Source organism: Bos javanicus, chromosome 6, assembly GCF_032452875.1.
Source record: "Bos javanicus breed banteng chromosome 6, ARS-OSU_banteng_1.0, whole genome shotgun sequence".
Lineage (NCBI taxonomy): Eukaryota > Metazoa > Chordata > Mammalia > Artiodactyla > Bovidae > Bos > Bos javanicus.
Genome location: NC_083873.1, coordinates 58975994 through 58989122, shown reverse-complemented (window position 1 = coordinate 58989122; position 13129 = coordinate 58975994). Strand labels below are relative to the sequence as shown.

At 37.5% G+C, this 13129-nt stretch overlaps 1 protein-coding gene across 3 annotated transcripts in view; it reads left to right on the top strand.

The window, feature by feature from the left end:
- The window catches only part of SMIM14 (small integral membrane protein 14), a 145507-nt gene that overhangs the window by 119942 nt on the left and 12436 nt on the right, over positions 1-13129 (top strand). The gene's annotated exons all lie outside the window — the stretch shown is intronic.

The window sequence follows — 13129 nt, the reverse complement described above, 5'->3', positions numbered from 1 at the left end:
GAGAAGTCCATGCACCGTAACAAGGGTCGCCCCCGACTTGCCGCAACTAGAGAAAGCTGCACACAGCAACTAACACCCAGCCCAGCCTAAAATAAATAAATAAATCTTAATCAGCTGGTAAAGAATCCGTCTGCAACGCGGGAGACCTGGGTTCGATCTCTGAGCCGGGAAAATTCCCCTGGAGGAGAGCATGGCAACCCACTCTAGTATTCATACCTGGAGAATCCCCATGGACAGAGGAGCCTGGTGGGCTACAGTCCATGGGGTTGCAAAGAGTTGGACACCACTGAGTGACTAAGCACAGCACCCAAAAAGAAGAAAAAAAATGTGTAGGTCAAGGTCACATTTGTAAATGTGTGGAAGAGGATCTAAGGAATATATCTCAGATTTATAACAATGGTTATATTGGAGAGAGTTTGACAGGAGTGTAGGCACTATTTTTAAAGCCATAGAAAGTCTCTGATGCTGATCCTCCTTTTTAAAAAAAATAGTTTTATGTATTTATTTTTGGTTGAACTGAGTCTTCATTGCTGCGATGGTTTTTCTCTAGTGGTGAGCGGGGGCTACTTTTCGTTGTGGTTTGCAGGCTTCTCACTGCAGTAGCTTCTCTCGTTGCAGAGAGGCAAGTAGGCTCCGTAGTTGCGGCTCCCAGACTGTAGAGCACAGCAGTTGTGGCACATGCATTTACTTGCACTGTCTCCTGTGGGGTCTTCCCGGATCAGGGATCGGACCGTGTCTCCTGCCTTGGCAGGTAGATTCTTTAACCACTGAGCCACCAGGGAAGCCCGCGGAGTCTGCTTTTACCGATGCGGACACTGAGGTACAGAGAGGTTTAGTCACTTTTCCTAAGGGTTAAAGCTGACCAGCGAGTCGCAGAGGCACACTTGGGCTTGACATTTAGCTCTAACCCTGTGCTGTTTCTTCAGTATGGTGATCTGCTCTGCTCCCTGTTGGTTTCCGTCATGTACCTTGAAAAGCACTGTATTTGTGATCAAGGGTGGGTGGATAGAAGGATAGGAAAAAAGTGGAAACTCTTCACTGTACTTTTTTATCTTTTAAAACTGTGTGAGTACATTACTTATTCAAGTAATTAACTTAGAAATAAAACTTTGTTAGCATTTCAAAGGCATTATAAGCAGTACAGTTATATACCAAAATTAATTAGACTTTTCCCACTGAATAGCAAAGTGTTTGAATGCACTGTTACAAAGAAAATATATACTGCAATATTTACTAGCCTTTTAATAACTTTAATAAGACTGTCTTATCTTACCTTTGTTGATTTCTAAATTGGTAGAATTTTTCTCATGTCAAAAATATATATAAAATTAGGAAAACCTTGTATGTCTCCGAAGGCTAAATGGACATTAACAGCAATTCACACTCTGTACCACTGCCTCATCATTGCTGTGTAAGGTCTGATTATTTTAACTGCTAAGCTGTACCAGTACAAAGAATATAAATCTGGTTTTCATACATTTTATTGTACATTTCCAGTAAGACTTTTAAAGCAAATGACTATTTCTGACTACATTCTCATAGGAGTGTTTTAAATGATACATTACAAATGGTGGTTCAGTTCAAGGCTGGTAAAACTGCAGTACAGAGAATGCCCATTTTGGGGTGCTCATGACAAAGCTTTACTTACTCTGCTGGCATGTTGCCTTAGGTTACACAAGCGTCAGACTGTTCTTAATGCGGTTGTGTTTTGCCAGGCACGTGTTTTGCCAGGTTTTCTTTGCCAGGTTCTGTTAATGTTCAGAAACATGAAAAAATGGAGGCATTATCTGACGTTACTAATATCTTTCTATCCTAGCCTAATACTCTAATTAGAACTCTAATGCTTTACTCATTAGATACTGGCTGATAAGACTTAAAGGGGTAGATAGGAATATGCAGTAAATCCCTTTCAGTTAAAATCAGGTATCTTTATCATGTTACATATAATTCTATTTCATTACTTGATTTAATAGTGGTAATACATCTGTTGATAAATACTGGTTTTTACTGATGTAGTAGTAGAATGCTATTAGATAGATAGAAAGATGTCAACACAAAATCACAGTCTAATTATAAATCATTCTTTTAAGTTGTATAATTTTTGTGTCTTGGAGGGTATTTTTAAAAAGAGGTGTTTCCTTATAACTAATATATCTAGTTTGTTTTGGTTTTTAAAAAATCACTTATATTTCCTTACAACCATAAAGATGGCCTGGAGAGAGGCTTTTTCAGTTCCCACTGAAGCCACTTGCAGAATTATTCTGTTTTTATCTTCTTCTGCTCTCTTGTCACCTCCTTCTATTCTCCTTGACTGGCTTCACTTGGCATACAGTTTCCTCTATTAATGATAGGAGTTCCGGAAGGAGAGAACAGATAGATTTAAAAATGTGAATTTAGATTATGTTTTGTGTTTTTCCTCTTCCGTTGTAACCTAAGATTTGAAATGTAGATAATTCCTTTTTTGTTTGTTGAGCTCTGTAGTTCAGCCCTTATCTAAACAGTATACCTGAAACTTCAGCATCTTTAATTTACTTAAACTTGTTTCTGTATTAAAGTACTATAAACATGTGCTCTGGGAGATCATTGGTCCGATTCCGCTTAAAAGCCTGAAGGCCTTGTAAATTGTGACTAATGTCCACTGTACTTAAATAAATCACATTAAGTAAGACCTGTTATTGGCCTGGAAGATGTATGCCTTAAAAGTTTAAGAAACTTCTCTACCCAGGAAATGTTATCTACTCCTAGTATCTTTTCCTCTTAATATATTTTTTGTTAAATGTTTAATTATTGAAATAAAAAATAGAGTAATATTCTTTCAAAAAAGCAATCAATGTGTTAAAAGTAAGACCAACCTCCTTACTCACTTCTCTGTATCTGGCATAATGCTGCTTCCCTAGATGAACTTGGTATGCATTTTCCCAGATCTTTCTAACAAACATTTAGATACTATGATATATATATTTTATCCCCAATTTAATAATATTGAGCATTTTCCATGTTGCTTTAAAGCCTTTTTAATAATACGGTTGACTTTTGGTTTTTACTTTAATCAGTAAAGGAGATGTTCTGTATTTCCTTCTTTCAAATCTTAATATTTTTTATCAATATCATCTAGCCACTGGAAAACTAAATAGTCCTGTAATTTATGGTACAATTGATTTTACCAATTAGAAAGTGTTGACCTTGAAAAGAAAAAAGTCAGTTATTTTACCAGAAAAAATGGATTTATTTGGGAATAGCAGAGAATTGCAATTCAGGACAAGCAAGCCACAGTGAAAGCCGTAGGCAAGTCCAAGGAACATTACTTTATAGAGAAAAAGGAGAAAGTTGGGAGGGGTCATTCTGAACAAAAGCCCATTGGAGAAAAGTGAGAGTTCAGGGTGATTATGATTTCTCATTGGCTGAATTTCTGGGGTAGTCAATTTCTTATAGGAGATGCAACGTCCATCTTGTACCATTGGGGCCTATAATTAATGACTCTTCTACTGAGGTCTATAACAATCGATAAATCTTATAATTGGCATCAAATTGTACTGTGTAAGAGCTCTCCCTTCTGGCCTCCTGGTTTTCCTTTGTTTTCACAGAAGGGGGGTTATGTTTTATTTAAAAGATAACAATAACTAGTGCATGTCTTCATGGCCCAAAATTCAAGGAGTACCAAGTGTATAAAGGGGAAAATAAGAATCTCCCTATGTTTGCCAGCTCTCATTGCCGCTTTACTAATTATAAGCTATTCATAGTTTCTTTTATATTTCCATTGTTAGGACTGTATAACAAATTACCCTAAAACTTAGTGGCATAACAAAACCTTTTAATTAAGTGGACAAACTCTGTCTGGAGTTCATACAGAGCACAGTGGAGATGGCTAGTGTGCTGCGTAATGTCTGGGTTCTTAGCTGGAAGACTAAGAGGCTGGGAGCACGAAGAGCATGGAAGGCTTGCTCACTTGTTGTCTGGCAGTTGATGCTGGCTGGTGGCTGAAACCCTGCTTAGCGCTGTCAGCCAGAACACCTACATGCGGCCCTTCATGTGGCTTCTTGCCTTCCTCACAGCACAGTGGCATGGTTCCAAGGGCAGGCATCCATCCCAGGGGAGGATGAGGAAGGGAAAGAAGCGTGCAGTGGCTAGATACTTCTTGCAACCTAGCCTAAGGTGTCACATATAACACTTCTGCCATACTTTTGGTTGAAGCAGTCCTGAGCCTGCTCAGCTTCAAGAAGAGGGGCAATAGACTTCACCTCTTTTTAAAATTGAAGTATAATTTATAACTAGCATTAGTTTCAGGTTTATGACTTACATGTATTGGGAAATTACCATCACAGTAAGTCTAGTTAATAACACTTGTCACCATACACAGTTACAGTATGTGTATGTATGTTTTGTATGTACATAATTTTTCTAGTGATGAGAACTGTTAAGATCTATTCTCTTAGCAACTTTCAAGTATGCATATGGTATTATTAACTATAATCACTATGTTGTAAATTATATCCCTATAACTTAATTATTTTATAACAGGAAGTGTACATTTTGCCCTCCTTCACCCATTTCACTCACCTCCGACCCCCAAACTCCCCCACCTCTGGCAACCACCAATCTGTTCTCTGTATCTTTGAGCTCTATTTTTTGTTGTTTTAGTTCCGCATATACTATTTGTCTTTCTCTTACTTATTTCACTTAGCATAGTTCCCTCCTGGTCCATTCGTGTTGCCATGAAAGGCAAGATTTTGTTCTTTTTTAAGGCTGAATAATGATTCCATTATGTGTGTGTGTGTGTGTGTACACATCCTGGAGGAGGACATGACAACCTACTCCAGTATTCTTGCCTGGAGAATCCCGTGGACAGAGGAGCCTGGTGGGCTACAGTCCATAGGGTCTCAAAAGAGTCGGATGTGACTTAGCTACTAAACAGCTTTCGCATATTTGTATTTATTTTTGCCCTTGTTGCCTTTGCTTTTAGAGTCATCCAAAAACTCATCACCAAGACTAATGTCAGGGAGCTTACCACCTATGTTTGCTTCTAGGATTTTTGTGGCTTCAGGTCTTTAATTTATTTTGAGTTAATTTTAAACCATTTTTGAGTTAAGAGAACTAAATGTGATCAGATATAATTAGATTCTAGCTATCTCTCAGTTGAGACATTGGGCTTCCTTTCCTCAGTGGCGTGATTATGCAGGAATTCTTGAATGTAACTTTGTATTATGTCATTTCTTTATAAAGTTTTCCTTCTGTAATTTGGCAATGTATATCAAAACTTAAAATGTATGTACCTTCATTATAGCAACTCTTCTCTATATTCTAAAGAGATTAACCAGTATGTAAGAATGTTTTTATAGAAACATTCACAACATTGTTTTTCATATACAAATTTGGAAATTATGTATTTAAATGGAACGTGGTACAGTATTAAAAATTAGGTAGAGCTGCGTTTTGACAGTCTAAGGTTATTTCAAGCCACTCTTATTACTGAGAACTATATGAGGTCTGGTTAGGGACACTGACCAACTGTTTAACCATTGATTTGAAAGTACATTTTTGCTGTTGGTTTTGGCATTTCACTTAAAAAAAAAAAGTGATAACTATGAGCAGGCTTACTCACAGAAACAGGCAGCCCTTTCCTGCATAATGCTATAATCTTAAAGCATACTATGGGCCATGACCTGAGTTTTTTATATACATTTTGTATTGGATTTTGAATATGTTATATCTTTTAATCCTCACCATGATATTAACATTGATAACAGACTGTATTTATTTCTTTTGTAGCTTGACACTCTGCTTTAGAAAGTAACAGACACAGAATTTGAACCCAGATACCTCTGACTTTGAAGCTTCTTTTTTGAACCAGTGTTCTGTATCACACTGTTTATCAGTCTGCAGGTAGATCCTGTGCCTGGGAAAGAAGAGTACCTCCAATACACATGAGATTCTTGAGTAGACACAGAAAATGGCAAATAAGTTCTTGTTTAGGTTCTGTGTTAGTTGCCCCGGGCTACTCTAGCACAAAACCACAGACTGGGGGCCTCAAACAGTAGTTACGTCTCGTGGTTCTGGAGGCTCTGGGAGGTCCAAGATCAGGGTGCTGCCTGATTTGGTATCTGGTGATTTGACTCTTTTCTTGGTTTTCAGATAGCCGCCTTGCTGTATCCTCATGTGGCCCAGAGAGACTGAGGGCTCTGCTCTCACTCTCTCATAAGGACACTAATTCCATCAGGGTGGCTCCACTCTCATGACTTCATCTAAACCTCATCACCTCCCAAAGACCCCCACCCCCAAACTCCATCATCACACTGGGCATTTGGGCTTCAGTATATGAATTTGGAGGGATGGAGGGAATACGAACATCCATAGCAGATACCTTTTCATAATTCCAAAGAGAGATTTTCTGTTTTTCTTGTAATTTTTTTAAAGAATTTCTCCAAGCTAAGATTCCTCAACAGTTCAGTTCAGTTGCTCAGTCGTGTCCGACTCTTTGCGACCCCATGAATTGCAGCATGCCAGGCTTCCCTGTCCATCACCAACTCCTGGAGTTCACCCAGACTCTTGTCGATCGAATCATAGAATTTTCATTTATCTGCTTTTTTGCCATTAGAGTCTTCTCTTTGATCTATGTTTTTTTCCATCAGCCTCTGACAGCCAAAGTTCTATATTAGGCTTCCTGGATATCCTAAGAGACTATTTTAGGTTCTACATTTTCCCTAACATGAAATCTCAGTGCCAAGACTCTTACATTCTTTTAATCTCTGTTTTCTCCTTTTTTCCCCAATGAAGAAAAACATTTATTCTAACCATGCTATTTTGTCTCATCTTTTTTGAAGCTAATTCATTTAAGGAACTTTACATGACCATCCTGGTTAGGTGAGGAAATCTAAATCTACTTTTAGTTCTTCCCTGTGATCCTGGGATCAGTGTTAGTTAGCAAAAGGGTTTACCTGGGGAGCAACCATTGACTAAATAGTCCGCATGTGGTTCCCCCCACTCCACTGCAATACAGAAAATATTTGAAGTTACTGCTATGCCTGTTTCCCTTATATTATTATCCTTTTTTTAAAAAATAAAAGTATAGTTAATTTACAATGTTCTGTTACTTTCTGTCATATACCAGTGATTCAGTATTATATATATATATATGTACACATTGTATTTTATATTCCTTTCCATTATGGTTTATCACAGAATTTTGAATTTAGCTCCTTGTGCTATATAGTAGGACCTTGTTGTTTATTGATTTTCTTTTAATTATTTTGTTTTCACAAATGACTTCCTTTTGGAGTGGCCAAAATCAGCATCAGTAGTCCCACCGTGTTCTTCAGATAAGTCAAGAGAACACTGAGATGCACTGTAAATTAGACCTCCATTTAAAGACTTTTATCAAAGCAGTGAGATTCTCTTGTTTTACCACATGTGTTTTTCTAATTCTTTAAAGACTGTATACTTTACCCATCACAAGTGTTTGAATCTGACATACTGAATATATATCCCAACACACTGGTTTGGACAGAACATGTAAGTCCAGGACTAGAAATGTGGTTATGATACTTTGGCACCTCATTATGCAGAGCCTGCAGCATCGTCTGCCTGTGAACATGTAGAGCGTAGGTAGCCAGTAACGTGTGGAAGACCAGCCAGGAGAGCAGGATCCAGCTCCAGCTCTCAGTGGAATGTCCCAAAGACTCGCTGCAGCTTGGACTGGAGACATAGTGCTTCAGTCAGCCGGATTCTCAGTGAATAATTTCTTTTCATTCTTGGTCTTGTGTGTATGTGTGTGTGTGTGTGTGTGTGTGTGTGCAGGCACTTTTTAACATTTTTATTAAAGCTGAAAGGGCTTCTTTCTGCAAGGCATGAGTTGTAATTTGACTTCCCACTTTCTGGCTTCCCTTACCTAGAAAAAAATCAGTTCTAAATCGACATGCTACCACATAAAACTGACATAATTTCTGTATTTGTCAATTGTATGTGAGTGAATTAATTTTCTAGAAATTTGTGTAGCAGCACAAATTATACATTACTGTTTTTATCATAGTCCCAAAAGGAAGCTTATTCCTTGTAGTGATACCGAAAGGAAGAGATCTCTTTTAGTGCTGAAGGAAAACATTGGCTATGTTAATCTTAGAGGCCGTTAGAGAATTAGATACAGTCATTTTCACCTTACTCTGAATTTGCTTCTGTTCAATTGTATATCAGTTGTATATCAATTCACTGGAATATTTTGTAACCATTCAAAATTGTGGCTGGTTACACAATGTTTCAGTCTAATGATATGTTAATAAAAATTATGATACAACATTTTGTACATTGTAAAGTAAAATAGAATTGGGCTTAAAAATCTCTACTTCAGAGTTAGTACTGGATATATTAGCTAACCTCCTCCAAATTCAAATTTCTTCATCTATAAAGAAGGAATAATAGCCCCTGCCTCCTCTAGTGAGTGTGAGGATTATCTAAATTCTTAGTATAGTCCCTACCACATGAAAGTTCCTAGTAAATATTTGTTATTATACTGGTTGTAGTTATGTGTGATTTAGTTGCTCAATTGTGTCCAGCTCTTTCATCCCCTTGGACTGTAGCCTGCCAAGCTCCTCTCTCCCTGGGATTCTCCAGGCAAGAATACTGGAGTGGATTGCCATTCCCTTCTCCAGGGGATCTTTCCCACCCAAGGATTGAACCTGGGTCTCCTGCACTGCAGGCAGATTCTTTACCGATTAAGCCACGAGGAACCTTGGTGATTGATTGTGATTATGTGAAACTTGCATATTTTAAGACTAGAAAACATAATGATAATTGTACTAGGCAGAGAATTAATCCACATTAATTCCTAAGTATTCTGTAATGTTTCTTGTATTATACTGTAATACAAATAATTATTTAAATTATAATTTAAAGTAATATTTATAAATTCATATCATTAAAATGTATTTGTATTTAAATGTACTTCTAATATGATAATAATAAGGTACTCCTATTCCACATTGATTAAACATATCAGTATCTGTTATTTATCTTAGAATTAGAGGCAGTCAGACTAATGCCATTAACAGCAACGTGTGCTGACTTGTGCGTGTACAAAGAGCGTGAGGTTGACTAAATCCAGCAGCTGAATAGTATTGCTTGTATGCCCCAGACTCAGTGGCCTCGTGGTTCCTCAACACCAACTCCCAGGTACCTTTTCATCCAGGGGCCTTTCCTAGTTGTTATTCTGTCTGGAACTCCTGAATTCTCATGTCCTTGTTCTTTACTGTTACTGTCATAGGGATAGTCCCATAAGTGTTCCTGCCTCTGTGTGCCTGATTTAAAGTGGCTGCTGGATTGCCACTGTATGCCATATTTTCATTCTCTCTGGGACTCTTTGACATTTTTATATTTCTTAGTTGTCTGATTTTCCCCACAAGACTGTATGACCTTTAAGAGTAGAAATTTTGTCCTTTTCACATCATATCATCAGTACCTGGAACTGTACTTGGCACATAGTAAGCATTTAATAAACATTTTGAATGAATAAGTGAATATAAATGATTGTTGCATTATAACTAGACATAATTAATGAGAATCTCACATTTTAAAATGAGCATTTGTATATAGATACACAAAAATGTTTCTTTTTTCTTTTCTTTCATCGGTGGTTCCTAATGGCTTTACCTGATGTCATTATAAGTAGTGTTGAATGATTTAAGGGCTAGATAGTAAATATTTTAGGCTTGGAGTCTCTATGGCAGCTACTAAACTCATCTGTTTTAGTGAAAGCAGCCACAGATAATTTGTAAACAGAGGGATGTGGCTATGGTTCAGTAAACTATTTATGAAAATAGGCCTCCAGCCTGCAGGTTGTAGATTGGTGACCTTGCTATAGACTACAAAACCACTGCAAGGGTGTGGGGTGAAACTCTGACCTGCATCATCGCTGGAACATCAAAAAAGAACACACTGAGCATCTTCTCTGGCAGACCCACGTTGAAGCAGGAGGATGGGACTGATGCAGGCATGAAAAAGAAGCCTGGAGCTGGTGATGCAGCCCTCCATTGAAGTAAATCTGTGAGGAAATGGATCTGAGGGCTTTTCACATGGAAATCATGTTATTTGTAGATGTCATTGAGCTCCAGTTAGCCAGCAAGTCAGACCTCAGGACAAGGGCAGCAGTTCTAGTAGAGCTATAGCCAGAAGCCAGAGCCGGCATTTGAGTTACATAATGTACAAAGAAGTGATCATTCATTGGTCATTTCAATCAGAGCTGTAGGTTTGGGGATATGCTGTGTGGTTGCTAAATATTAAACCCACAAAAGTTCTTTTTACTCCTTATTTGATGTCTTAAGTGATTAGATAGTGTTTGTCCTATCCAGTGACACTTTTTACCTAATAAACCTTTATGTTTTACATAATCTACTTAGAGGTGGAGGAGGAGTAATAGGAAAAGATACATATGCTTATAAAAATGTAAGGACATCTCTAGCGAGATTCACAAAAAAACCTGAGTTTTGTGGAGGCTTACTTTGCCAACAAAGGTCCATCTAGTCAAGGCTATGGTTTTTCCAGTGGTCATGTATGGATGTGAGAGTTGGACTGTGAAGAAAGCTGAGCGCCGAAGAATTGATGCTTTTGAACTGTGGTGTTGGAGAAGACTCTTGAGAGTCCCTTGGACTGCAAGGAGATCCAACCAGTCCATTCTGAAGGAGATCAGTTCTGGGTGTTCTTTGAAAGGACTGTAGCATCAGTCCTTTCAAAGAACGGACTGAAACTCCAGTACTTTGGCCACCTCATGCGAAGAGCTGACTCATTGGAAAAGACTCTGATGCTGGGAGGGATTGGGGGCAGGAGGAGAAGGGGACGACAGAGGATGAGATGGCTGGATGGCATCACCGACTTGATGGACATGAGTTTGAGTGAACTCCGGGAGTTGATGATGGACAGGGAGGCCTGGCGTGCTGTGATTCATGGAGTCGCATAGAGTCAGACACGACTGAGTGACTGAACTGAACTGAAGGTTAGGAGAGAGTGAGAGATTTACCATGCATGGAGTATCTTTTTGTACTTTTGAATTCCGTATTGTATATACATATTACTTATTGGGAAAAAATTAGTAAAACTTAAACAGAATATACACAAAGTAGGAGATTCATTAGGTCTGATTTGTGACCCAAGGGGCTAGAAGTCTTTTTTTCAATTTCTTTAGAATGTATAATTTGTTTACAGTATTAACTATAGTCACCATGCTGTATATTATATACCCATAACTTACTGATGTTTCTTTTAACTAGACATTTGCACCTTTTGACCGCCTTCACCCATTTTCCCTACCCTTCTCCCCCTGCCTCAGGCTGTCACCAGTCTCTTCTCTATATTCATGAGATTTTTGTTTTTAGATTCCACATATGAGTGAAATCATACAGTATTTATCTTTTTCTGACTTATTTCACTTAGCATAATGCCCTTAGGGTCCATCCATATTGTTGCAGGTGGCAAGATTTCATTCTTTTTTTATGGCTGAATAATACTCCTGTATTACTTGTGTGTGTGTGTGTTTTCTTTATCCATTCATCCATCAGTTGACACTTAGAGGTTATTTCTATATCCTGGATATTGCAAATAATGCTACATAAAAACATGCAGTTGCATGTATCTTTTTGAGTTAGTGTTTTTGTTTTCATAAGGTAAATACCCAGAAGTGGAACTGCTTGCTTTATATAGTAGTTCTGTTTTTAACTTTTTGAGGAACTTCCGTACTGTTTTCCATAGTGGTTGCTACCAATTTTTATTTCCACCGATGGTGTACAAGGGTTTCCTTTTCTCCACATCCTCACCAGCACTCATTATTTACTGTCTTTTTGATAATAGCTGTAGAATGTATAAAAGGGTTTTTGAATTGATTCTTTGCATATTTAGGAAGGTTTAAAGTATCCAGAATATTTTTTTTTACAATAATTAAGATCTGTTTTCCCATTCTAATTCAAATAAAACTGTTTTTAGTGGTATACAGAAAAACAAGTCTGATCATCTTAGCAATTTATAAGATGATTTATTCTGTTGTTTTAGATGAGGTCATAATCTGTCTAGCATGGTAATAATAATAGCTAACATTTCTTCTTTCTTGGGTTGTCACTCCATTTCATATGTGCTGTGTATTTAATTCTTACCTGTATTTAGATATAGGCAGTATCCTCATTTTACCACATGAGGAAACTAAAGCTTAAAGGTGTTAAAAAATTTGCCAAAGGTCTTGAAACTCTAGAAAGTTGCAGAGCCTGACTTTAAATCAAGATCTGTCTTTCTTCAGAGTCCAGCTAAGCACGACTGCCATGGAGTGGCTTCCCTCAATAATTGCAAGTGACGTTAACCTGCTTTAATGGAGAGAGGGTGTGATTATAAAGTAATGAGGCTGAATTGAAAAGTTGCATGCTCATTCTGTTTCTCATCTCTTTTAAGATATATGAGATTATCATTTTTAAACATCCTAAAAGGCCTCAGCATGGGGGGAACATTCATAAAAGGATGATGTCTGTTTACTGATAGATGGGTCTTTTCTTTCCAGTTATCTTTTAAAATTCATAATCATATGGTTCCAAAATGAAAATATGTTAAGATAGACAATGAAAACTTCAAATCCCATCTCATCAGAACCTGCTCTACTCCTCCAACCCACTGCCCAACCCCTGTGGTATCATTTTTATTAGTTTCTTATTTATCCAACTACTATTTATGCAGATGTAAGCTAAAAGGAAAAAAAAATTCCTTTCTTTCAAAAGGCCTTTTCTATAAAGAGAACCTATTTTTCTCTCTCTTTGCTTCTAATTTTAAGTGAGAAAAAAATCTTGTTAACAAAGTTTACTCTTTCTTCAGTAGCTGTCCTCTATGGTTAAGTGCTTTACCTTTGGCAAGTCTAATAACATATGGCAGTAGGAGTTTCTGTCACAAGTAACTTTAAAATTCCTAATTTAAGTAGGTGAATTGCACCAGAGCACAGTATATTTGAGTATTATGTTGAGGAGAAAAAAATCCCACCAAACTGATCAGGCCCTATATGTATTCTGTGTTTTTATCTGATATTTGATTTTGAAGGTATAATAGATAGTGTGGTAGCATTCATTAAAAAACAAAGCATGTGGCTAACAAACACATGAAAAGATGCTCAACATCACTC